The 26,850-nt window shown below is 52.4% G+C and overlaps 2 protein-coding genes across 4 annotated transcripts in view; both read left to right on the forward strand.

Moving 5' to 3' along the window:
* LOC142312863 (uncharacterized) overlaps nucleotides 1-26,850 on the forward strand; it is a 402,852-nt gene that overhangs the window by 211,886 nt on the left and 164,116 nt on the right. The gene's annotated exons all lie outside the window — the stretch shown is intronic.
* Nucleotides 9,955-26,850, forward strand: part of LOC142312022 (uncharacterized) — a 34,371-nt gene continuing 17,475 nt past the window's right edge. Inside the window, exons 1-2 of one of the 3 annotated variants that reach the window (XM_075350895.1) lie at nucleotides 9,955-10,047; nucleotides 21,061-21,238. The gene's annotated coding sequence lies outside the window, so the exon portion shown is untranslated. Of the gene's footprint in view, nucleotides 10,048-21,060; nucleotides 21,239-26,274; nucleotides 26,294-26,850 lie in introns of those variants that run through there. The other 2 variants (XM_075350896.1, XM_075350897.1) reach the window with 2 other exon arrangements.

The raw sequence follows: 26,850 nt of genomic DNA on the forward strand, positions 1-26,850 counted from the left end.
ACTCCTTCCGGGTACGCAGCAAGAAGAAAGGAAAAAAAAACAACAAAGAAATGGCGGCAACTTTCCCTAACTTTCACTACAATCACGTACTAGTCTATCCTGGAAGAAGATGCCGCTCCCACGTCGCAGGCCTGGAGTCTCACGATGATGGGTCCCGGTGCAGCGCTGAAGGGATGCAGCTCCTCGGTCTTTTCCTTTGATGTTCCCCCGCTGGTAACGGATTCTAGTCAGTCTTTTAGTCCCGGGGCACGCCGAGCAGAAGAAGGGAGGTCACAGCCCCTGCACTTGCACTCAGGATGCGATGCTCTGCAGTCCGGTTAGATCCTTGGTGAAAACAAAGTCCTGCAGACCGGGAATGGCAGAAACCACTTCCACAGGGTGATTTCTTCAAGACTCCGGTGGCAAAAGAGTCCTCTGTTCAGGAAGACCACACGCAGCTCTCCTCTGGCTGAGCTCTGGAGCTGAACAACCTTCCTGCACTTTTTCTTCCTGGTTTAACCACACAAGCTGAAGTAGGGGATTTCCCACCTCTGTGTTTGTGATTGCACAGTCTGACACTGCCCCCTTGTGGGCAATTGCTGAAGCAATATTCAAATCCATTTCTACATTAATGATGCAGTCTGAATTATTGATCCCATTACATACCCCCCCACTTAAAGGTTGGCAGTCCCTGTCAACTACCGTCAGTTCCCAGGCAGCGATGACTGCAGATGTCACAGGGGTTGGTTGAGAAGTGGGCCATACATACTGCTCCCTGTAAGACCGCCCGGGCGGGATCCCAGCAGTGGTGCGGTCAGTGCGTCTCAAGGGTCGGTTGTTCCCCTCCCTGTCACTGTCTTTACGCCCCACTTCAGTCAGCACTCCGGGGGAAGAACTGGGTTGTGTAGGTGGGTCACCGATCTCAGAGTCAACGTGATCACTATGCTGGGAAACGTCTGTGACGTCAGTCGTGTTGGTAGCGTCACCCCCCCTGGGTACTGTGGTAGGGGAGTCAGGCTGGGATCGGCAGGGACGCAACATATTTCGGTGCACAGTGCGGATGCTGCGACTGTCTTCACCCCGCACTCGGTATACATGCCCGTTGGGGTAGGGGCGTTCGATTACCCGGTAGACCTCAGTCTCCCACTTGGCTCGAAGTTTCCCTTGGAGCTTCTTGATACGGAGCAGGACTAGCTGTCCCAACTTCAAGGGCTGCTCTTGCATGGGGAGTGGGTCAGCATGTATCTGGCCCCGGATTTGTTGGCTCACCAGCCGGTGTACAGTCTCCATCTTCTGTCGGTGAGCATTTAGCCAGGAGGGGTAGTTATGGCAGACATCATCTCCAGGGCGGAATAGGTTCAGGTCATGGACCCCTTTTCCGGGGCGGCCAAAGAGAAGGGTGTGTGGGGTGTAACCAGTCACGGAGTGGACCTGGTTGTTGTAGGCCCATACTAGATCGGGAAGGAATTGGGGCCATTGGTCTTTCTTATCATCGGCCAAGGTGCGGATCAGCTGAAGTAGGGTCCGGTTGAAGCGTTCACATGCACCGTTCCCTTGTAGATGGTAAGGAGTGGTCCTCGACTTCTGGATCCCATACATCCGATGCAGCTCTTCGATGACTCGGCCTTCGAAACAAGCCCCCTGGTCGGAGTGCAACCTCTCCGGGCACCCGTAGACGTGGATGAACTGTCGACAGATGGCCCGAGCAGCCGATTCAGCCGTCTGGTCTTTGGTAGCGACAGCGACAGCGAATTTTGTGAAGTGATCCACCATGACTAGACAGTACTGATAGCCACTGCTCGCCGTCCCAATCAGCAGATAGTCCACCATCAACAGCTCAAGGGGCCTGGATGTTTTAATTGTCTGAACACGTGCACGCTGCTCAGGGGACTTGTGTAGTTCGCAGGTGCGACAGGTCTGGCAGACGTCTTCAACCAGCTTGTGGAGCCCCGGACAATAGATGGACTGTTGAATCCACCGAAAGGTCTTGTCTATTCCGAAGTGTCCATTCCTTTTGTGGGCTTGGGCCACCATCTCACGGGCCAATTGATCAGGCACCACAACTTGTGTGCATTCCTCCAGCATGTGCGACAAGAGAACCTTCCAGTATAGCACTCCTTCTCTCAGAATCAGCCGGTCCCACTGACTGAGCAGGGTCAAGGTCCCGGTAGACAGTCAAGCCCGTATATCGGCGGGAGGCTTCTGCTGCCGCTTCACCCATTGTTTGAGTAGAGCCCATTCAGGGTTCTGGTCCTGGATCCTGCACCACTCCTGGGGTGGCAAGGCGACTCCCACTGGAGTTCCAGCTTCGCCCACAACGAACTGGCGGTAATCCACCATCTGTTGGGCGAGCTTTGCAAAGTCAGGCGTCTCGTCCCCTTCTAATTCTTCATCTCGGTCTCGGTTGAGTAAGGGGTGTGACACTCTAGACAGGCTGTCCGCATTTTGATTCTCAGCTCCAGCCCTATATTTGATCTTGTAATTGAACTTGGAGAGCCGAGCCATCCAGCGCTGCTCCATGACTCCGAGCTTCGCATTTTCTAAGTGGGCCAACGGGTTGTTATCGGTCAGGACTAGTACTTCGGTCCCCGTGAGGTAACCTGCAAATTTCTCCGCCATAGCCCACGTTAGGGCCAACAGCTCCAGCCGGAACGAGCTATAATTGGTGGGGTTCTTCTCGCCCTCATGTAGGGACCGACTGGCATAGGCTATGACCCGTTCCTTGCCTTCTTGTACCTGTGAAAGTACTGCCCCTAGACCCTGTACACTGGCATCGGTGTGTAGTTGAAAGGGCAGGTTGTAGTCCGCATATGCCAGGATGGGGGGAGATGTTAAGACACCCTTTAGGGCTTGGAAGGACTCTTCCTGGCTGGGTCCCCAGCTGATGGGTCGTCCTCTGGGGCTGTTGGTGGTCCCTCGAAGCAGGTCATGCAAGGGTGCAGCAAGTCGGGCGAAGTTTTTGACGAACCGGCGGTAGTAGCCGGCCAACTCCAGGAAAGCCCTGACCTCCTTGACGTTTGTGGGCTGCGGCCAATCCCGTACGGCGGCTATCTTCTCTGAAGATGGCTGGACACCTTCGGCTGAGATCCGGTGGCCCAGGTAATTGATCTCGGGCTGCAGAAGACGGCACTTGCTGGGTTTCAACTTCAGGCCATGTTCTCTCAACCTACTGAACACACGGCCCAGCTGCTGCAGGTGTTCTTCAAATGTGGCCGAATAGACTACAATGTCGTCCAGGTAGATGAGGGTGAAGTCGAAGTTGAAGTCTCCCAAGCAGCGCTCCATCAGCCGCTGGAAAGTCCCCGGCGCGTTGTTCAGACCAAAGGGCATCCGGTCGAACTCGTACAGGCCCATGGGTAAGATGAAAGCAGTCTTCTCTCTATCTTTCTCATGCATAGGTTCCTGCCAATATCCGCTGGCCAGATCCAACGAAGAGAAGTATTTGGCTTTCTTCAGGGCTGTCAGGGATTCTTCGATCCTTGGCAAAGGGTACGAGTCCCGGATGGTGGAAGCATTCAAACGGCGGTAGTCCACACAGAATCTCAGGGATCCGTCCTTCTTCTTGACTAACACCACCGGTGCCGCCCAGGGGCTCTGGCTTTCTCGTACCACTCCCGCGTGTAACATGGAATTCAGGAGATTTTTCACTTCTTGGTATTGCTGGGGAGGAATTTGGCGGTACCTTTCACGGATAGGAGCAGTGTCACCGGTGGGGATTTTGTGCTTGATACTGGTGGTGCACCCAAAGTCGGTGTCATGCCGGGCAGAGGACGCCTGATGCTCTTGAAGTAGCTCTTCCACCTGGGACACCTCCCATTTGGAGTATTGGGATACGTCCAACTGACACTTCTCTCGTAGTTCTCGCCCCGCTTTGGTGTCACCCGCGACAGCGGCCATGGCAGAGACCGTCACTGTCCAATCTCCCTCTGTAGACTGTACAAACTGGAGGGGGCTCATAGGGTTCACCTCTTCGGTTAGAGCGTAGACTCGGGCGAGCTGTGTCCCGGCTTCTAGGTCAACGCTCACGTTAGCCGTGTTGCCCAGCCTGACAGGAATTCTTCCCTTTCTCACTACTGCTAGAGTTCGAGCGACTAGTGGATTCAGCTTCCCTTCCTTCGGGGTGCGCGGCTCAATCAGCACCTCCACGCCTTCAAGCTGTCTCGTGGTGCTAAGGGGTAGTGAGATAACTGTCTCTTTCCCAGCCGGTAAGGTGATCCTAGTATGGCGGGGTACGGTGACCGTGGCCAGCGGCAGTTGTTCTTCTGTCATTTGCTGGAGGTTGCAGGTCCGGACCACTTGCTGAAAGGCACGGCGGGTGGCCCTATGTGCGGTCACTTCTTGCCAGTACTTGGGCCCCTTCTTGGTAAACAACACCAGATTCAGGTCTTTCAAGATGTTCATCCCAATAATCATGGGCGTGTCTGATCCAAAGCCTTCCCTGACCACGATTATCCCTCTCTTCCCGAGATCTTGGCCACAGATTTCGGTGTTCATCCAGGCAACTCCCGTCACCGGAATGGGTAGATTATTGGCAGCTTTGATCTTGATGGCGGTATCAGGGTCATAGGCAACCCGCGGCTTTAGACATTCTTCATAGAACTGCTCGGAGATGGTTGATACCTGAGACCCAGTATCCATTAACCCTTGTACGGCGATCCCTTCCAGTAATACTTCCAGGATGGGGCTATTTGATGCAAGTTTGTTCCGTGGCTGGCTCTGTTTTCCTACACCCCTCTCTTTGGCATCCCCTGCCGAGTGAGCCTCTTTGGCAGGGGCGTCTAGTTTAAAGGCGGCCACTGTTGTGGGACATGACTTGCTGGTTCTCGTAGATCGGACTGTGGATGAGCTTGAAAGTTCTGGGGGCAACGGTTGGCTCTATGGCGGGGATCGCCGCATGTCCAGCATCTTCCCATCGGCCAGCTGGGTTGTTGTCTCGCTTGCCGGCCCGCCTGTTGGTCTAAGGTGACCTGTAACACCTGTTTCTGCAACTCTGCCACCATCTGTTTCAGTTCTTCCGTGTTGCTGTTCGGAGTCCCGATACCAGATATGGACCTGCAAGCCGCGGTATATGTCTGTGTCTCCACGACAGGTCCCCTTGAACGTTCTATAGCTTCTTGTTTGGCCTCAGCGAACGTAAAGGCCGGATTTATCCGGAGTAGATCTTGCAATGAGCGGTTAAGGTACGAGTCTCTCAATCCGGTCACGAACTGATCTCTCAACACCAGGTCACGGCTACCCGTACTAGCTATCTGTTCTTCGTTTCTACCGACTTGTTCTAGTAGCACTTGAAGGGCATTGGCATATTGAGGAATGTCCTCCGACTCGAGTTGAGTACGCCGGAAGAACATATAGCGCAATGTTCCCGCATATGTGGTCGGCCCATAGGTGTTCTCCAGCACCCGCACCAAGTCATCCAACGTACGCTGGCCCCTAACCGTCTCCAGCCTGACTGTCGTCCATGCTTCCCCTTCTAATGTTAGCATGGTCATTTCTGCTAAGGTCTTAGGATCAGTGTTATACATTTCCCCCACTATCTTAAGTTGTTCAGTCCATTCAGTTACAGGATAGTTCCGTCCGTCAAACTTTCTCACCTGATTGACAATAGACGGCGGGGGAGCTGTCCGGTTATAGGTTACTACCGGGGGATGATTTTGTTGGTCACACATCCTGCCGACTACGCCACATGAAGCGACCGGTGGTAGGGCCGCGGGTGTGTATGTATGCTCTATTCCAACAAAATCCCCATACTCAGATTTTACCGGTAGTAACATTTCTTTACTAGGAAACATATTTATAATACAATCAACCGAACTATCTGCGCACATGAGTATAGTGGAGTCCCCGGATTTTCACTCCTTCCGGGTACGCAGCAAGAAGAAAGGAAAAAAAAACAACAAAGAAATGGTGGCAACTTTCCCTAACTTTCCCTACAATCACGTACCAGTCTATCCCGGAAGAAGATGCCGCTCCCACGTCGCAGGCCTGGAGTCTCACGATGATGGGTCCCGGTGCAGCGCTGAAGGGATGCAGCTCCTCGGTCTTTTCCTTTGATCTTCCCCCGCTGGTAACGGATTCTAGTCAGTCTTTTAGTCCCAGGGCACGCCGAGCAGAAGAAGGGAGGTCACAGCCCCTGCACTTGCACTCAGGATGCGATGCTCTGCAGTCCGGTTAGATCCTTGGTGAAAACAAAGTCCTGCAGACCGGGAATGGCAGAAACCACTTCCACAGGGTGATTTCTCCAAGACTCCGGTGGCAAAAGAGCCCTCTGTTCAGGAAGACCACACGCAGCTCTCCTCTGGCTGAGCTCTGGAGCTGAACAACCTTCCCGCACTTTTTCTTCCTGGTTTAACCACACAAGCTGCAGTAGGGGATTTCCCACCTCTGTGTTTGTGATTGCACAGTCTGACACTGCCCCCTTGTGGGCAATTGCTGAAGCAATATTCAAATCCATTTCTAGATTAATGATGCAGTCTGAATTGTTGATTCCATTACAGTGGTGACCACAGAATTTCATCCTGTGATTACAGAAATATAGCCTGGGGCTCAAAAATGCATCCAAGAAATGCAAGCATTTTGATGTGTTTTTGGAAATGCGTTTTTTTATTCAATGGGGGAAAAATAGTGATGGGCGGACCTGGACTGGCCCAGGTCGGATTTCTCAAGGAAATCTGGGCATTGGTCCAGATCAGGCACTCAGAAAATTAAAAAATAAAGTTTAAATAAAGAAAAAAATAACTAAAACAAGCACGCTATATTTACTGAGTCTCCAGCGCGGCTGTAACTCCTTGCACAGCCTATCCTTCACTTCTGGGGCTGCTCTATGGCAGCGTCACACGCACATACCTGTTCAGCGACGTAGCTGTTGCTGCCGAACAATCCCTCCTTCAAGGGGGAGGTGTGTTCGACATCACAGCGACGTCACAGTGGCGTCACAAAACGGGTGCCCAATAGAAGAGGAGGGGAGGAGATAAGCGGCCGGAACATGCCACCCACCTCCTTCCTTCCTCCTTTTCGATGGACGCAGGTAGGATGATGTTCGTCGTTCCTGCGGTGTCACACACAGCGATGTGTGGTGCTGCAGGAACGACGAACAACCTGCGGAATGAAACACCAACGACATTATGATTTGGAGCGACGTGTGAACGATCAACAATTTTTGACGTTTTTGCGATCGTTGATCGTTGCTTCTAGCTGTCACATAGTGCGATTTGCTAACGACGCCAGATGTGCGTCACAAACACTGTGACCCCGACGATATATCGTTAGCGATGTCGCAGCGTGTAAAGCACCCTTTAGACTCTTTCACCTGGGGTCCACAAAAACATGGAGCCGGCCCTGGTGCGGGCGGCCCAGATGCTGTGAGGTAGGTAACTTCCAGAAACTGTCGGCAGTGCGGGCTTCAAAGAAATAGTTCCCTTAGTCCGGTGTGTGCGCAGATTGAGCTATCAGCTCAATAACAAGCAGAGATCTAATCTGCACACGCACCGCCTCCGGGCACCATTTTCCTTAAGTCTGCTGCTAGGAGATCAATGGGCTGGACCCGGCACATGCACAGATGAGATCTTGAGCCGAGAAGCTCCATCTGTGCCCACGTTATTGCCGGACGTCATTATTTTAACCTTGCACTGCGGACAGTTTCAGGATGCCTCTGCCTCAGTCCACTGCTGCACAGACCCCAGCAAAGCTTGCCGCCACACAGGCCCCAGCACAGCGCCTGCCTCCTGCAACCCCTCTCCACCACCTCCTGGTAAGGTGCTTTCAAATCTTAAGAGGCAAAGTGCGTCTTATAATACGAAGAATATGGCAATTAATGTTTGTTTTTTTGTTCTTTTTGTTTTTTTTTATACATTCTAACCAGGACCAACCAGATCATTTTTATTTTTGTTTAATCTCGCAACAGATCCAGGAAAACACAGATTCAGGAATGAGATCCATGAAATTTAGAGAATGTCATAGTCAGATTGGCCATTGAGGATTAGAATAGTACACACTCAGTGGACTCTCTGCTGTCCGATAAAAAAAAAAAAAAATGGAGCAGCACACAGACATCACACGGACATGTGACCACACCGTAGTACTGAAGAAGCCTCCACTGCTCTGATTTGTTCAATATGCTCCACCGAATACCGGACAAGGGCAGGAACCACCTACCTTTTTTATGTTCTAGTCTGGTCCGTAAATCCAATTTGGTGCATGCTATGATTTTTCCTATGCAGATCCTTGAACTGTGTGGACAATCGGCACATTGGCTGTAATGAGCTTGTTCTCTTTGTGTGAGGTCCATGGTGCACAGGGACAGCACACGTCCCTATAATACATTAATCTTAACGAAATCTAAAAATAATTATTAATTTTTCCAGAGGTGAAGAATTTATAACATTTATTCCATTTATAGAGACCTTATTGCACTGTGCTTTACATACATCAGCATCACTGTTTCCATTGGGACTCACAAGCTAGAGTCCCTATCTGTGTGTCTTTGGAGTATGGGAGTAAACCGTAGAACACTGAGGAAACCCACGCAAACATAGGGAGAAGTTGACCTTGGTGGGATTTGAACCCAGGACCCCAGCGCTACAAGGCTGCAGTGCTAACCACTTTGCCATTCATCTGACCAAGATTGGTCCTCAGTGCACAGACTGTCCTGTGAGTCTCCCAACCATAGTGTGACAGATTCATATATTTCTATGAAGTTCTCACGCTCAGGTCAGGAGGCCCGCCTGTAGGTCCATGTGTGGCGCCCCTGAGTGTCAGGTGCCACAGGGAATTGCATCTAACCCCGGGATTCCTGAAAGACCAGTGCCGGTAAACACCACAACACACACACACATCCACGCCTTTTCCCCAGACTGGGTAACAGACTGAAGACGGAACTGATGGATGGCCACCTATTGGTCGAGATTCATCCAATCCACTAGTCAGAAACCCGGGAGGAGGAGGGGCTAGTCAGTGCAGTGCACGGGAAACAGACATCTTGTCAGAAAAGACAGTAAGTCGGAAGACATTCAGTCAGTAAGACATCAAGTCAGTCAGAAGTCAACGCTCAGACAGAGAGTGTAAAGTGACTTATTGGGCTAAAGGAGTACGGTTACCAGGGAGAGTACTGTGTGAGTACTCACTGGACCGAGCACTGGCGGGGTGCAGAGCCCTAGTTCAGGATGATGCTTCAAGCTCACCTGATAAATCTGCCCGGTGAGGGAATCATCAGGATTCCTCACCAACGTTAGTGTCCGGGGCACAGCAGCAAAGAGGGAACCCAGGAACAGGGACAGAGGTCCGATCCAAGAGAGGTTCAAGCTGCCTGCCATACGGGCCAGGACTGTGACAGCAGAGGGGACCCCGTGCAAAAGCTATCGGAGGGCACCACTTAAATGAGATGGGATCAACTAAAAAACATGCCAAAAAACATGTGACTGGTTAGAAGAAGAAGGATGGCAGGAATTCATTTGGGACCATATTATATACAAAAATCCTTTATTGTACACAGAAGGACAACAGTGACACATATTAAAAACATTTAAAAAAATGAGCAAAAAAACATTTGTTCCTATAACAACAATTAGTTCTTCCACTTGCACCAAGGAAAGTAATATAATGATTGGATCACAATATTATAGTCATGATGAGAATGTAAATAGAAAAAAAAAGGCTCAAAACTGTATCACCTAATGAAAAGGAGTCACACGTATGTGAATTCAGCTACAGGGTATGAGACAGTAACATCTCAGTGATTCAGATAGGTACATATTCATCAGTGATAAGTGTATTAATATGTCACACAAAGGATTTTAGTATCAGCATGTTAATGAGATATTGAATAACATGAATATATGTGCTCTTCCAGTGAAACTCATATGTATAGCGCTTATATACCATTGTCAGTGGTAAATGTGCAACTACTAGGGGTATTACGGTACTGTGTGTTATCCTAGGGCTGTCTTTTGTAAACATAAGCTGGCTCATTACTAGGCGGGTCACATCATGTGATGCCCCAGATGCCTTTGCTCCTAGGAAATGCCGCCTCCTTCTTCCACCATGCTGGGTCTGCTGCACTGGTCTCTTTAACCGGTAATTACTAACTCAATACACCTGGTTTTATGATATATAAGGACATGACTACTGCTGCTAGCCCATCCTGTCCCCGAGGAAGCCGCCTGGTGTCGCGTAACGCGTGGGATCATGGGTCTTTAGTCTCTTTCCCTCATTGTCCATGGTGTTATATTATGGGGTATGGTCAGGGCCAGACTGGGACTCGCATTCAGCCCTGGCATTTGGGGGTGCACAGGCCCACGTTTCGCGTGTTGAATGTGTAATATCTTTGTGCACTTGTAGATTGTGTAGCACGACCATATATCATGCAGTCACGGCTGCATCCAGTATTACAGCTCAGGCCTATTTATTGCTCTTAGTAGCAGGATCTGGTGAAGCCGCTATTTTCCCTACAGAGCTGGGTCTCGCAGATAATGAAGAGGATGCTGCTCTCCACATAATGCTGCGGTCACATAGCTGATGGGCGGGGATACAAAATCACATCCCCCTGAACTAATATGACCTACAGATAGGTGATCAGGGAAGCTGTAGTTTTCACTGGTGATAATTTTGGACACATACCACTTAGGGAATGTGCAATGACATTTTTTGGGGCAGATCCCACCATGGAAACTACTATGAAAAATCCTCGAATGACCATCTGCATCTACTCGCTGTGCACAGGTTCAGGCTTTTGAGCATCTTTTACCCACTTCATGTTTCTAAAACCACCAAGTGATTAAAAAAAGTGACCGCTCCATTCTTCTGGTGTTTACCACTTGGAAAACGCTCTGTATTTTACAATGCAAATCAATGGGAAGGCTCGGAAGATGCCGGAATCTATAACTCCCAGCCTGTCCTTAACAATGGTAAGGAGATGCTGGGGGTTGTTGTTATCAGACTGAGGACCATGCAGGAACCAAAATACTGTAAGACGCACACAATATCACAAATAATCATCTACATCCAGGTACCTTTATAGGTGACATCTTCTGAGTCGTTCCCATCCTTTTTGTCTCCACGCAGTACAGATGCCATGATGTGGTTTCGTGCCCACCGCTCGTCTCTGAAGCCCTCCCTCTTTATTCTTCAGCAGCACTTCCTCACACAGCACCTTTACAAATAAAAGTATCATTATACTGGCCCATAAATATAAATATCTCCCATGCTGTGCCCCTGAATAAATAATTGCTGTGCTTCCTTCACAAAATATCCCCCCACACAGCCCTTATCCAAAATACCTCCCACACTGCCTCTCTCCTTAATATACCCCCATGCTGCCTCTTTCCATAATGCCCCCATACACAGCTTCTCCACACTGCTCTCTTTAAAATATACCCCCACACTGCCTCTCTCCATAATATCCCCCATATTGCCCCTTTATTATTATTATTATTATTATTTATTTATATATTTCCCCCAAACTGCTCTTTTGTAATACACAGACACACACACACACAATACAATGCCCCCCGCTACTCCTCCCCCCCCCCACACACACACACACACACACAGTACAATGCACCCTCCATTACCCCCCCCCACACACGCACACACACACAATACAATGCACCCTCCATTACCCCTCCACACACACACACACACTACAATGCACCGCCATTACCCCTACACACACACACACACACACTACAATACACCCTCCATTACCCCTCCCCCCCACACACACATAATGCACCCCCATTACCCCTACACACACACACAATATACAATGCACCCCCATTACCCCTACACACACACACACACACACACACAATACAATGCACCCTCCATTACCCCTCCCCGCCCCTCACACACACAATACAATTCACCGTCCATTACCCCTCCCCCACACACACAATACAATGCACCTCCATTACCCCTACACACACACACACACAATGCACCCTCCATTACCCCTCCCCACCCCACACACAATACAATGAATACAATGCACCCTCCATTACCCCTCCACACACACTACAATGCACCGCCATTACCTCTACACACACACACACACACACACACACACACAATACAATGCACCCTCCAATACCCCTCCCCCCACACACACACATAGTGCAACCCCATTACCCCTACACACACACACAATATACAATGCACCTCCATTACCCCTACACACACACACACAAAATACAATGCACCCTCCATTATCCCTCCCCACCCCACACACAATACAATGAATACAATGCACCCTCCATTACCCCTCCACACACACTACAATGCACCGCCATTACCTCTACACACACACACACACACACACACACAATACAATGCACCCTCCAATACCCCTCCCCCCACACACACACAGTGCAACCCCATTACCCCTACACACACACACACAATATACAATGCACCCCCATTACCCCTACACACACACACACACAATACAATGCACCCTCCATTACCCCTCCCCGCCCCTCACACACACAATACAATTCACCCTCCATTACCCCTCCCCCACACACACAATACAATGCACCTCCATTACCCCTACACACACACACACACACACACACACAATGCACCCTCCATTACCCCTCCCCACCCCACACACAATACAATGAATACAATGCACCCTCCATTACCCCTCCACACACACTACAATGCACCGCCATTACCTCTACACACACACACACACACACACACACACACTACAATGCACCCTCCAATACCCCTCCCCCCACACACACATAGTTCAACCCCATTACCCCTACACACACACACAATATACAATGCACCCCCATTACCCCTACACACATACACACACAATACAATGCACCCTCCATTACCCCTCCCCGCCCCTCACACACAATACAATTCACCCTCCATTACCCCTCCCCCACACACACAATACAATGCACCTCCATTACCCCTACACACACACACACACACACACACAAAATACAATGCACCCTCCATTATCCCTCCCCACCCCACACACAATACAATGAATACAATGCACCCCCATTACCCCTACACACACACACACACACACACACAATAGCACCCTCCATTACCCCTCCCCCCCACAAACACACAATACAATGCACCCTCCATTACCCCTACACACACACACACACACACACACACACACTGCAATGCACCGCCATTACCCATATACACACACACAATACAATGCACCCTCCAATACCCCTCCCCCCACACACACACAGTGCAACCCCATTACCCCTACACACACACAAAATACAATGCACCCTCCATTATCCCTCCCCACCCCACACACAATACAATGAATACAATGCACCCCCATTACCCCTACACACACACAATAGCACCCTCCATTACCCCTCTCCCCCACAAACACACAATACAATGCACCCTCCATTACCCCTACACACACACACACACACACACACACACACACACACACTGCAATGCACCGCCATTACCCATACACACACAATACAATGCACCCTCCATTACCCCTCCCCAGCCCACACACACAATACAATTCACCCTCCATTACCCCTCCCCCACACACTCAATACAATGCACCTCCATTACACCTACACACACACACACACACACACACACAATACAATGCACCCTCTATTACCCCTCCCCAGCCCACACACACAATACAATGCACCCCCATTACCCATACACATACAATAGAATGCACCCTCCATTACCCCCCCCCCCACACACACAATACAATGCACCCCCCCTTACCCCCTCCCCCCACACACACACAATACAATGCACCCCCCATTACCCCTCTCCCCACACACAATACAATGCACCCTCCATTACCCCCTCCCCAGACATAATACAATGCACCCCCCATCACTACACACTCCTGCCTCCCCCCTCCCTTGGAATACAGTACTTCCCCTCTGCCTGTCACAAAGCTGTGTTCCTTCACAAATGTTCCCCGTTATGTGTCCTCAGCCCCTCCCCACTCATCCCCATTAATTAAACCTGTCTCTTCAGCTCCTCCATGGAGCGCTTAGCGTTGCCTGATGTATCAGTGTGGTGCCCGCAGCACTGTGATGACGTCAGCAAGGTGCTGATCTCATTACGTTACTGCACGTCGGGGGCGGGGCCCAGTCCCGGCGCACTGTTCAAATGTATTTACTTCTGAAAGATGCAAATAAATTTGAATAGGAAGGAGGAAGCTGCGGTCACCGGCACCGCCGCGCTGCTCAGCAATGTGTGCATGCCAGGTGCACTATCACACATCAGGGCCGGCACAGCGCAGCGTGCTGCCTCCTGCAGCTAGTGTGCCCGGCCTGCACACACTGCTGAGGAGCGCGGCGGTGACTGCAGATACAGCCGCCCACTACAGGGACCGGCCCATCAGGCATTTGCCAGAATTGCCCTATGGTCAGTCTGGGCCTGGGTATGGTCCTCCTAGCCATATCATTAGGGTCAGGTAACTTGCTTCAGGAATTTGCATTCATTAAGCTCTTGTATCACTCTTTTGTCTTATCTAGAGCCTCCTGCCCATGTTATCCCTGCTGCAGGACTGATTATATTATGCCCTTATGAGATACTTCCCATTTGTTGTTTTTTCAGCACTTTTGGGCAATCTATAGTGGTATACGCATTACATGCATACAATCGTTTATTTGGCTATTGATGCCATAGGAGTCCTTCTCTATAGTATCGATTACTAAGGACCTTAATTGGTCAGGTTATATTAATATTATATATGCAATTTTTCTCTGCTCCCATGGATGCTTTATAGGTGTTATTTAATAACATGCTGGTTGGACACCTTAACTAGCGTTTCATATATATTGCAATTTGCTATAAATACCATAGGGGTCTTTTGCATTCCACAATTTCCTCATGATATCTTGTATGGCTATGCCTCAGATATATTGTATGTGAAGCCACTATATTATTATTTTTTTTTCTCCTAGTTGCCATGCAGTTACTATCTCACACCCTGTAGCTGAATGCACATATGTTTTCATTAGGTGATACAGTTTTGAGCCTTTTTGTCTATATACATTCTCCTCATGACTATAATAATGTGATCCAATCGTATTATTTTCCTTGGTGCAAGTGGAAGAACTAATTGTTGTCATAGGAACAAATCTTTTTGTTCATTTCTTTATCGTTCCTTATGGGAGACCCAAACCATGGGTGTATAGCTACCGCCTCCGGAGGACACACAAAGTACTACACTCAAACGTGTAGCTCCTCCCTCCGGCTATATACACCCCCTGGATGACAATCTACCCAGTTCAATGCTTTGTGTTTCAGGAGGTCACACACACTTGCATTCTCTGATATTTTTATTTTTTATTTTTAAAGATTTGGAAGAAAAGCGGGTCCAGTCTGGACTCCCGGCATGTCCCTTCACGCCCCACTCTGCGGGGTGCTGTTAAGGTTGACTTTAATAAGGCTGGAGCCTTCACATGCCGAGCTCCTTCGCATCCTCTGTCGAGGCTCTGTTTGAAGTGGGAGCCATCACGGTCCTCTCTGCTTGCAGGAGGCCGGTCTCCATCCGCAGCCCTGTCTGGTCCCTGCTGGAAGGAGCGTTTACCCCCCTCTCCAGGGACATGGCCCTGCGTCTCAAAAGCTAAGTATTGAGACGCTTTTCAGGGGTCCCGGGTACTTTTATTTGGGGGACAGTATGTGTTTTAACTTTACTGTAAATTTCGGCCGGTTCTGGGAGTTTCCTCTGAGAACCGCGCCGAAGGTGCCTGCTGGTCGGTCGCGTTTTGAAATCTAGGCCCCGGCTTCAGTTTGGGCCTAGTTTCGTTTTCGGCTTCCCTGCATGTTTTGCATACGGCGCCGCCCACCACCCGGCCAGCAGAGGGGAGGACTCTCCTCTCTGGGGAGATGTGCCCTCCCCTGTATCTCTTCCTGTATCTCTCTGCCCTCCGTTTTTCCCGCTCCTGGGCTTATGCACGCCCCCCCTCCTCCTCCCAGCGCCATTTTCTCAGCGTTCTTACACTGGACGGCGCTGGGAGCTGCAGCTGCTGCTGTTTTGGGAAAGCTGACGCTTCACTGGGACTTGGAGCTGTGGAATCCGGAGGGCACACAGAGAGTGGTGTGGTAAGCCACAACCTCTGGTTGTGGGCTTTTTATTATACACTTTCAGGCATTCTACAGGAGTGTTATATTGCTGCAGAGCTTCCACCTCAGCAGCATGTCTGTCACCCGGAGCATGGCTGCAAACATGTACGCTATATGCACTGCATGTAAGCGCATTCTGCCAGAGCCGAGCACATACCCACATTGTGATGCCTGTGCTAATATGGTTGTGTCTCAGCCTGGAGCCTCCTTAGGGGTCCCCTCGGCTGCTCCGGCCCCGGTGGCTGAACCCCCGGCTTGGGTAGCGTCTTTTTCACAAGCTATTTCCCAGTCTTTTGCCGATTCCATGGGGCAGCTGTCCCGGACACTGCTTTCCATGCATCAAACCCCTTCCCAGGGTGCCTCTGCTGCTCAGAGCTCTGCGGAGCCCTCAGAGCATGTTCTAGGTCCCAGTCCCCCTAAACGGAGACGCAGGGACCCTTCTCCTCCCTCGTCCCACGGCTCTGATTCACGTGCCGAGGTGCAGGGCGAGGAGGATTCGTTTACTGTGGGCTCAGACGCTACTTCTATGTACCCCATTGATTTGTCTGAGGGTGATGCGGATGTTAGTGACTTGATTGCGTCCATTAACTCCGTTCTGAACCTCAACCCACCAGAGTCAGAGGAACAAACCTCTCTGGTAGAGATTCACCAGTTTACCTCTCCTAAGAAAGCTAAATGTATGTTTTTTAACCACTCCAGCTTTCAGACCACTGTTAACAAGCCCAGGGCCTGTCCTGACAAACGTTTTCTGAAGCGTAGTTCGGATGACCATTTTCCTTTTCCACCGGAGGTGGTTAAGGAATGGGCCCAGTCCCCAAAGGTGGACCCTCCGGTGTCCAGAATCTCAGCCCGCACAGTCGTAGCTGTGGCTGATGGCACTTCTCTTAAGAATCCCACTGACCGCCAGGTTGACCTTCTGGCCAAGTCTGTATATGAGGCGGCAGGAGCCTCGTTCTCCCCGTCTTTTGCGGCAGTATGGGCTCTTAAGGCAGTCTCTGCCTCTCTGGCGGAGATGCATTCACTCACCAGGGACTCTATTCCTGAGATGGATGCCTTAACTTCTCAAGCTTCGGCTTTTGCATCCTACGCCATGTCTGCCATCCTGGAGGCTTCTCACCGCACGGCGGTGGCCTCCGCTAACTCCCTCGCGATCCGCAGGATCTTGTGGCTTCGAGAGTGGAAAGCAGACGCTTCCTCTAAGAAGTATCTTGCGAGTCTCCCTTTTGCTGGGTCCCGGCTGTTTGGGGAACAGCTGGATGACATAATTAAGGAAGCTACTGGCGGAAAGAGTACTTCCTTGCCACAAACTAAGACCAGGAAACCGGTCCAGAGCAGGAACCAATCGAATTTTCGTTCCTTTCGTTCCTCTAACTGGTCAGCCTCTAAGCCCTCGACCTCGTCCACTACCGCAGCCAAGGATCGTAAACCCAACTGGCGCGCAAAGCCGCGTCCTCAAAAGGCCGGAGGAGCCGCTGCCACTAAGGCAGCCTCCTCTTGACTATCTGGCTGCGCCAGCAACGTCCTTGGTCGGTGGCAGGCTCTCCCACTTTGGCGACGTGTGGTTTCAACACGTCTCCGATCAGTGGGTGCGGGATATCATCTCCCACGGCTACAGGATAGAATTTTCTTCCAGCCCGCCAAACAGATTTTTTCTCTCCACCCCCCCCTGCGCCAAAGCCGCCGCCTTCTCTCAGGCCGTGGCATCCCTGCAGGCCAACGGTGTAATTGTTCCGGTTCCCGCCCGGGAACGGTTCAGCGGTTTCTACTCAAACCTCTTTCTGGTCCCCAAAAAGGACGGTTCCTTCCGGCCCATCCTGGATCTCAAGCTTCTCAACAAGCATGTTCAGGTGCGGCACTTTCGCATGGAATCTCTGAGATCGGTCATTGCCTCAATGACCCAAGGAGATTTTCTGGCATCCATCGACATCAGAGATGCCTATCTGCATGTTCCTATTGCGGTTTCGCACCAGCGTTGGCTACGCTTTGCAATCGGAGAGGAACATTTCCAATTCGTGGCTCTCCCCTTCGGCCTAGCCACGGCCCCTCGAGTATTCACCAAGGTCATGGCAGCAGTGGTTGCGGTCCTGCACCTCCAGGGGTTGGCAGTGATTCCTTACCTGGACGACCTTCTAGTCAAAGCCTCATCCAGTGCAGACTGCCAGCGGAGTGTCTCGCTCACTCTCGCCACTCTAGTCCAGTTCGGGTGGCTTGTCAATTTGCCCAAGTCCACTCTGATTCCAACCCAGAAACTCGAGTACCTAGGGATGCAATTCGAGACTCTGCCGGCACTTGTGAAGCTGCCCTTAGTCAAACAGCAGTCCCTTCGTCTGGCGGTACGCTCTCTGCTGCGGCACCGCCGTCATTCCATCAGACACCTCATGCAGGTGCTGGGTCAGATGGTGGCGTCAATGGAAGCGGTTCCCTTTGCCCAGTTCCATCTGCGTCCCCTGCAGCTGGACATCCTCCGCTGTTGGGACAAGCGGATCTCTTCCTTGCACAGGCTGGTGGCTCTGTCGCCACAGACCAGGAGCTCTCTTCAGTGGTGGCTTCGGCCCCTCTCTCTGTCACAGGGACGCTCCTTCCTGACTCCATCCTGGGTGATCCTCACCACGGATGCCAGTCTCTCCGGTTGGGGAGCAGTATTTCTCCATCACCGAGCACAGGGCACTTGGACTCCGTCCGAATCAGCCCTCTCAATCAATGTGCTGGAGATCAGAGCTGTGTTTCTAGCTCTCCTAGCCTTTCACCACCTGTTGGTGGGCAAGCACATCCGAGTCCAGTCAGACAACGCGACAGCGGTTGCCTACATCAATCACCAGGGCGGGACTCACAGCCGTCTGGCGATGTTGGAGGTTCAACGAATCCTCCAGTGGACGGAGGACTCGAAGTCCACCATATCTGCAGTCCACATCCCAGGCGTAGAAAACTGGGAGGCCGATTATCTCAGCCGTCAAACCGTAGACGGCGGCGAGTGGGCCCTGCATCCGTCAGTGTTCAAATCACTCTGCCGCAAGTGGGGCACTCCGGAAGTAGATCTAATGGCATCCCGGCACAACAACAAGGTTCCGGTTTACGTGGCTCGCTCCCACGATCCTCAAGCCTTCGCAGCAGACGCACTGGTTCAAGATTGGTCTCAGTTCCGTCTGGCCTATGTGTTTCCACCTCTAGCGCTCTTGCCCAGGGTTCTGCGCAAGATCAGAATGGAGGGCCGTCGAGTCATACTCATTGCTCCGGACTGGCCCAGGCGAGCGTGGTACCCAGACCTGCTCCATCTGTCCGTAGAGGTGCCGTGGCGTCTCCCGGACCGCCCAGACCTTCTCTCTCAAGGTCCGTTCTTCCGCCAGAATTCTGCGGCTCTCAGATTGACGGCGTGGCTCTTGAGTCCTGGATCCTGACGGCTTCAGGCATTCCCTCTGAGGTCATCTCCACCATGACTCAGGCTCGGAAGTCTTCCTCGGCCAAGATTTACCACAGGACTTGGAAAATTTTCCTGTCCTGGTGTCGTTCGTCCGGCCATGCTCCTTGGCCGTTCTCCTTGCCGACCATCCTGTCTTTTCTACAGTCCGGTCTACAGCTAGGACTGTCCCTCAATTCCCTCAAGGGACAGGTGTCGGCTCTGTCGGTATTGTTCCAGCGGCGTATCGCCCGACTGGCTCAGGTGCGCACCTTCATGCAGGGCGCATCTCACATCATTCCTCCTTACCGGCGGCCCTTGGATCCCTGGGACCTTAATCTGGTCCTCACGGCCTTACAGAAACCCCCCTTTGAGCCTCTCAGGGAGGTTCCCTTGTTTAGACTTTCACAGAAAGTTGTTTTTCTAGTAGCCATAACTTCTCTCAGGAGAGTTTCGGATTTGGCTGCGCTCTCTTCAGAATCCCCCTTTTTGGTGTTCCACCAAGACAAGGTGGTTCTTCGTCCGACTCCGGACTTTCTCCCTAAGGTGGTGTCTCCTTTCCACCTTAACCAGGACATTTCATTGCCTTCTCTTTGTCCGGCCCCTGTGCATCGCTTTGAGAAGGCGTTGCACTCCTTAGATTTGGTGCGGGCGCTCCGAATCTATGTGTCACGCACCGCCGTTTTGAGGCGGTGCACCTCACTTTTTGTGCTAACCACTGGTCAGCGCAAGGGTCTCGCTGCTTCTAAACCGACCCTAGCTCGTTGGATCAGGTCGGCTATCTCAGGTGCCTCCCCCGCCAGGGATTAAGGCGCACTCGACCAGAGCTGTCGGTGCCCCCTGGGCTTTCAGGCACCAGGCTACGGCTCAGCAGGTTTGTCAGGCTGCCACATGGTCCAGTCGGCACACTTTTTCGAAGCACTACCAGGTGCATGCTCATGCTTCGGCAGATGCGAGCTTGGGCAGACGCATTCTTCAGGCGGCTGTCGCACATTTGTGAAGTTAGGTTTTGCCTACTTCTCAGTTTGGTTTATTTCCCGCCCATGGACTGCTTTGGAACGTCCCATGGTTTGGGTCTCCCATAAGGAACGATAAAGAAAAAGAGAATTTTGTTTACTTACCGTAAATTCTTTTTCTTATAGTTCCGACATGGGAGACCCAGCACCCTCCCTGTTGCCTGTTGGCAGTTTTTTGTTCCGTGTGTTTCACCGGCTGTTGTTAGTAGACAGAGTTCTGGTCTTTCCGAGTTTTACTCTTTCTCTACTTATGGGTGGATGTCCTCCTTCAGCTTTTGCACTGAACTGGGTAGATTGTCATCCAGGGGGTGTATATAGCCGGAGGGAGGAGCTACACGTTTGAGTGTAGTACTTTGTGTGTCCTCCGGAGGCGGTAGCTATACACCCATGGTTTGGGTCTCCCATGTCGGAACTATAAGAAAAAGAATTTACGGTAAGTAAACAAAATTCTCTTTTTTTTTAAATGTTTTTAATATGTGTCACTGTTGTCCTTATGTGTACAATAAAGGATTTTTGTATTTAATATGGTAATCCCAAATGAATTAGTGCCATCCATCTTCTAACCAGTAACAGGAGGGGACCCTAAAACGCATCAGGCCACGGGGACCCACCAACTACAGACGGGTGCATGGAAGTAAAGTATACCAGGTCACCACACCGGCAGTGGGATCAAGGGAATACCGAAACACCTGAGGCCCAGATTGGTAGAGACCAGCACCAGCCAGGTTGCAGCTGCTCCAAACCAGTGAGTAAAGTGTGGCGCCCCTGACCTGGTCAGGCACCACTGAGTACTGCACCCATGCTGGGGACAGTACAATACAGGTAATCCAGATGGCTGACTGGGGTGTGGAACACAGGCGCATAGTGATCAGGTCTCACACATGTACCCATGAGAGGACCCCTGGGGATCCCAGGAGGGGGCAAAGCCTATACCTCCACTGGAATAGTGGCAGGGGGTTAAAAGCCTCCATCTCCTCTCAAGGGGTGTGGTGGAGAGTCTGGTTGCTAGGTGGCGTAGGCAAGAACAGGAGAGGAGGAGCAGTGAGTCAGTTAGAGCGGAGAACTCCATAGGGCTCAGTGAGGAGCAGACCTGTGGGGCTGATGCTGTCTAACAGCGCCCGCGCAGTGACTACAGACGGGGGAGAACGGTCAACTAGAAGTGCTGCCTGAAAGCCAGCTTCAGCTAGAGAGTGCACGGAGTGGGAAGTAAGGAGACTTCTAGAGAGCACCAGGCCCAACCGGGCGGCAGATCCCGAAGCGAGGATAGATTCACCTTTCCCTGCTAAACCTGCCGGTGTGGGGCTCTTACAGCCCACACCACAACAACCAAAAGCCGCAGCCACGTAACCGCAAGTAGGGCCCATAGGTCACAGGAGGCAAGAGGCTGGAGTGGCCTGGCCCGGGGAACAAGCACACGGCAACACAAGAAGGGGAGAGAGGCTTGGAGCATCTTCCCTGGGTGACCCCCATAGGGACTCAAAGTCGGGGTCACCCCAAACCACCAAGGGCTAAGGAAGGCGAGTTTGTAGTCACCCTCATACAGTCAGCCGGAAGGATACCTGGTTCCCACCTGGTTCATCCCAGCTACGCCCGGGTTACTCACCCTGCCACCTGAAGTGAGTAAAAACCCTGAAAGACACTCTGCCTGTGTGTGGTCATTCTGCGACTTGTGGTTCTACAGCTTTACAAAGGGCCCTGGGGCTTGCCTCACTCTCAGGAGGCTACTACACCCGACTGCACCCACCATCAGCCCCAGGTGCCTCCTAATCTGCAGTGGCGGTCCCCTCTGACCGCAAATCTGAGAGTGGCGTCACGATCAAAACTGAAGATTCCCTACCTGTGACCAGCACCAGCTACGTGGAGTCCCTGAAGGTATGCACTGATACAACACCGGCGGGGCTTCACATCTGGCGTCACGAACAGGATAAGGACTAGACCTGTTCAGACAGGTGACCATGTGCCTAGGCGGTCCGCTTGAAAAATTGGAAGCGCCGCCATATTGCCACCATGGAAAGCGCGCTGAAAAACAACAGCAGCCCGCGCTGGAAGAAGTTACCGCCCACGAAGAGGTGTGGCTACCCAGAGATCCCCTGCAGAGTTCTGACCTCGCTGATGAAGAAAGCGGAAGCGTCCAGAAACGGCGGAGCAGAAGAGAAGCCAGCAGCTTGCTAATGAAGATGGCGTCTGAGAGCAGAGATCCAGAGCCAGGCTCCGCTGCCTGGTGGTGCCGGGAGCTTGCTATTTTCTGTGAGCAGCTGGAGGCTAGGATTGTGCGACAGCTCAGGGAAGAACGCACGGAGCTCCTGGAGATGGCTGCGGCGGTGCGGACCTACGAGGAGGGAGCCGCGCGACGCCTGCCAGACCGAGCGGCGACGACGCAAACCCCGATGCTGCCACAGATGGGTGAGTCGAGTGATGCCCCGGCCAGCGCAAGTGCCCCGGCCCCTGCTGCCACGCCCGCGGTCCCAGAAGAGGCGCCCGGCGCGGCGACGCTGGACCAGGCCGCAGCCACGCTAGAAGCGGCCCGCCAAATCCAGGCCGCCGCAGCGGTGCCCCGCCTGTCTCGCAGGGCTCCGACCACCACGGCAGTGCTCATCCGTGCTGCAGGTGTGACGCTGACCCAGGCTGCCACCCTGCTGAACCCGGTCCGCCAAGACCCCACCGCAGCAGCGACGCTCGTCCGCGCCGCAAGTGAGATGCTGAACCAGGCCGCAGCCCCGCCAGGTGCGGCCCGCCAAGCTCCGATCGCTGCAGCGACGTCCAGCCCAGCCTGCACAGAGCCCCCTGCAACAGCGACACTGATCCAGGCCGCCGCCATGCCAGGCGCGGCCCGCCAAGACCAGGCCGCCGCCATGCCAGGCGCGGCCCGCCAAGACCAGGCCGCCGCCATGCCAGGCGCGGCCCGCCAAGACCAGGCCGCCGCCATACAGGGCGCGGCCCGCCAAGAAGAGAAGACTACCTCACTATTTTCCCCGGCCTGCAAGGCCAGAGCAGACACCGCTCCCCAGATCAAAGAGGTCCCTGCCAGGAAGACCCTGATAGGAGAGGACCCCGAATACTGGAAGCTGAAGGCTGATCTGGAGGCCCAGTTCCCGCAAGAGATGGTGGATCGGTACCTGCTCCCTCCGCATACCCCCAAGGAGATTCAGGCAACCCCTGCAGCCGCGCCAGAGAGCCCACCGCCCAGACCAGCTGAAGAGAGCCCATCCCCAGCACTGCCACAACCAGAGTGCAGTGAAGAACTAAGGGGGAGAGGAGGCCAGGAAGCTGAGGGGCTGACTCCGACGCCAACCGCAGCAGACCCCTACCCAGAGCCGGAGATGCTGCCCTATTCCCGCTGGGAGGAGGAAGACCTGACACCTTCTGCTGAGGAAGATCTGCCCCAAAGCCTCACCTGGGAGCTTGTAAGCTGCACCTCGCAGAACCCAGCCCGCAAGACACGGCGCAGCAGATCAAAGCGTCCTCCAACACCACAGTCTCCAGAGCAGAGGGAGGTCACAGCCAGAGACCTGGAGGAGAAAAGGTGCCTAAGAAGGTCCAAAGCCCAGGCTAGAGGACCCCTTTACAGAGGAATAGTAGAGGACTTCAACTTGAAAAGCGGATACGGCTTCATTGTAGTGAAAGGAATAAAAGAGGGCATATTCGTAAATCGGAGAGATGTTCAAGCCCACCTGCCCAGAGGACATTCAGGCAGAAATCTGAAAGTTGGGGACTTAGTACAGTTCACCTTACATCAAGGAGAAAGGGGCTACTATGCCTTAGACGTAGCACCATGTCCAAGACAAGAAAGACAAGAAAGACAAGACAGAGATGAAGAACCAAATGTAGAAACAGACGAAGACCAAGAAAGGAAAGATAAAGAACCTACAGATGAAACAACCACAGACAAAGATCCTACAGATGAAACAACCACGGACGACGACGGAGAGCAAGAAAGTCACAGGTGCCGGTGCCCTACATGCCCACGCCCTGGTGAAATGGAGGAGTAAAGTAAAGAAAGAAGTTATCAGTTAAAGTTTTGAAAAAGTTTGTTTTGCAACGTTCTCAAGTTCAAGTAATGTGCCCACAAAAACTATTGTGAGAAAACTATAAACCTTAAGGCTATGAACTTGCTATAGCCACAAACTCTCGCAGTGTAAATAGTTACACCAGTGGCACCACCACCAGGGCCAGCCTGTTTAGGGGCTTGGCTCGTCTGCAACCAGGGGGGCCCGTCCGTAGAAAAGGGCCTTGGCTCACCTGCGACCAGAGAGCACGCCTGTTTATGGGGCCTTGGCTCACCACCACAAAGAGGGTACCTGGTCAGCACCAACTGTGGAGGCCGCCTCTGCATCCTGCCAGAAGAGGCTGAAGGCGCGGATCCACCAGGCCAGGTATACCCTGAAACCACCAGCCCATGAAAGCCGCCTCTACATCCTGCCAGAAGTGGCTGAAGCCGCGGCCAACGGGAGAGGAAGATTGGAGGAAAGGTCTGGGGAAACGGATGGCCCAGACCTGGTTACCAACAGGACCGGTGACCTGCCTCCTGAGAGGGTTTTGGGTGGGTTAACGGACTTGTGGGTGGAGGGTGGTGATGTACGATAACTGGTGATCTTAAAATGTTTTACCATGTTTTAATGTTTTATGCATTTTTAAAATGTTGTCTTGCAGCCCGAGGACGTGCTGGTGATAACTAAGGGGGAATGTGGCGCCCCTGACCTGGTCAGGCACCACTGAGTACTGCACCCATGCTGGGGACAGTACAATACAGGTAATCCAGATGGCTGACTGGGGTGTGGAACACAGGCGCATAGTGATCAGGTCTCACACATGTACCCATGAGAGGACCCCTGGGGATCCCAGGAGGGGGCAAAGCCTATACCTCCACTGGAATAGTGGCAGGGGGTTAAAAGCCTCCATCTCCTCTCAAGGGGTGTGGTGGAGAGTCTGGTTGCTAGGTGGCGTAGGCAAGAACAGGAGAGGAGGAGCAGTGAGTCAGTTAGAGCGGAGAACTCCATAGGGCTCAGTGAGGAGCAGACCTGTGGGGCTGATGCTGTCTAACAGCGCCCGCGCAGTGACTACAGACGGGGGAGAACGGTCAACTAGAAGTGCTGCCTGAAAGCCAGCTTCAGCTAGAGAGTGCACGGAGTGGGAAGTAAGGAGACTTCTAGAGAGCACCAGGCCCAACCGGGCGGCAGATCCCGAAGCGAGGATAGATTCACCTTTCCCTGCTAAACCTGCCGGTGTGGGGCTCTTACAGCCCACACCACAACAACCAAAAGCCGCAGCCACGTAACCGCAAGTAGGGCCCATAGGTCACAGGAGGCAAGAGGCTGGAGTGGCCTGGCCCGGGGAACAAGCACACGGCAACACAAGAAGGGGAGAGAGGCTTGGAGCATCTTCCCTGGGTGACCCCCATAGGGACTCAAAGTCGGGGTCACCCCAAACCACCAAGGGCTAAGGAAGGCGAGTTTGTAGTCACCCTCATACAGTCAGCCGGAAGGATACCTGGTTCCCACCTGGTTCATCCCAGCTACGCCCGGGTTACTCACCCTGCCACCTGAAGTGAGTAAAAACCCTGAAAGACACTCTGCCTGTGTGTGGTCATTCTGCGACTTGTGGTTCTACAGCTTTACAAAGGGCCCTGGGGCTTGCCTCACTCTCAGGAGGCTACTACACCCGACTGCACCCACCATCAGCCCCAGGTGCCTCCTAATCTGCAGTGGCGGTCCCCTCTGACCGCAAATCTGAGAGTGGCGTCACGATCAAAACTGAAGATTCCCTACCTGTGACCAGCACCAGCTACGTGGAGTCCCTGAAGGTATGCACTGATACAACACCGGCGGGGCTTCACAAAAGCACAAGTTAAATGGCAGCACCCTGTGTTGTCTGAATTCTTCTTACATCTCTGTATCACCCACTTTCACCTTACTTCAACCACCATCATCCTCCCCTGGGGCCTAGCTTTACTTGCGGAGAGCCCTAACATCCAAGCTGCCTAATACCACCAGCCCCAGCAGTGAGAGACTTTGCAGCGGCGGCTTTCCCCACATAGCCGCATACCGCAGGTGGTGTCACGAAAAACATTTCCCTTTTTACTTTTCCCCCTTTTTAAGCGACCCCCCCCCCAGGGTCACAGAACCGGGCAATGGCCACCCGTGATACGACCCCGTTATTCAAGGCCCGGGACCGAGTACCCTAAGGCCCTGGGGTGCGTCACTACATTGCGGTCCGGTTTATTTGGCCTTACGACTGCAGCCTAAGGGCTCTTTTCCACTTGCGATTTTCATGTGCGAGTACGATCCGATAAAACATCAGATTGCACTTGCACCAGTATTAATGAGGTAGTATCCTACTGCTATTTTTTCATCAGCTCAA

This window comes from Anomaloglossus baeobatrachus, chromosome 5, assembly GCF_048569485.1.
Source record: "Anomaloglossus baeobatrachus isolate aAnoBae1 chromosome 5, aAnoBae1.hap1, whole genome shotgun sequence".
Lineage (NCBI taxonomy): Eukaryota > Metazoa > Chordata > Amphibia > Anura > Aromobatidae > Anomaloglossus > Anomaloglossus baeobatrachus.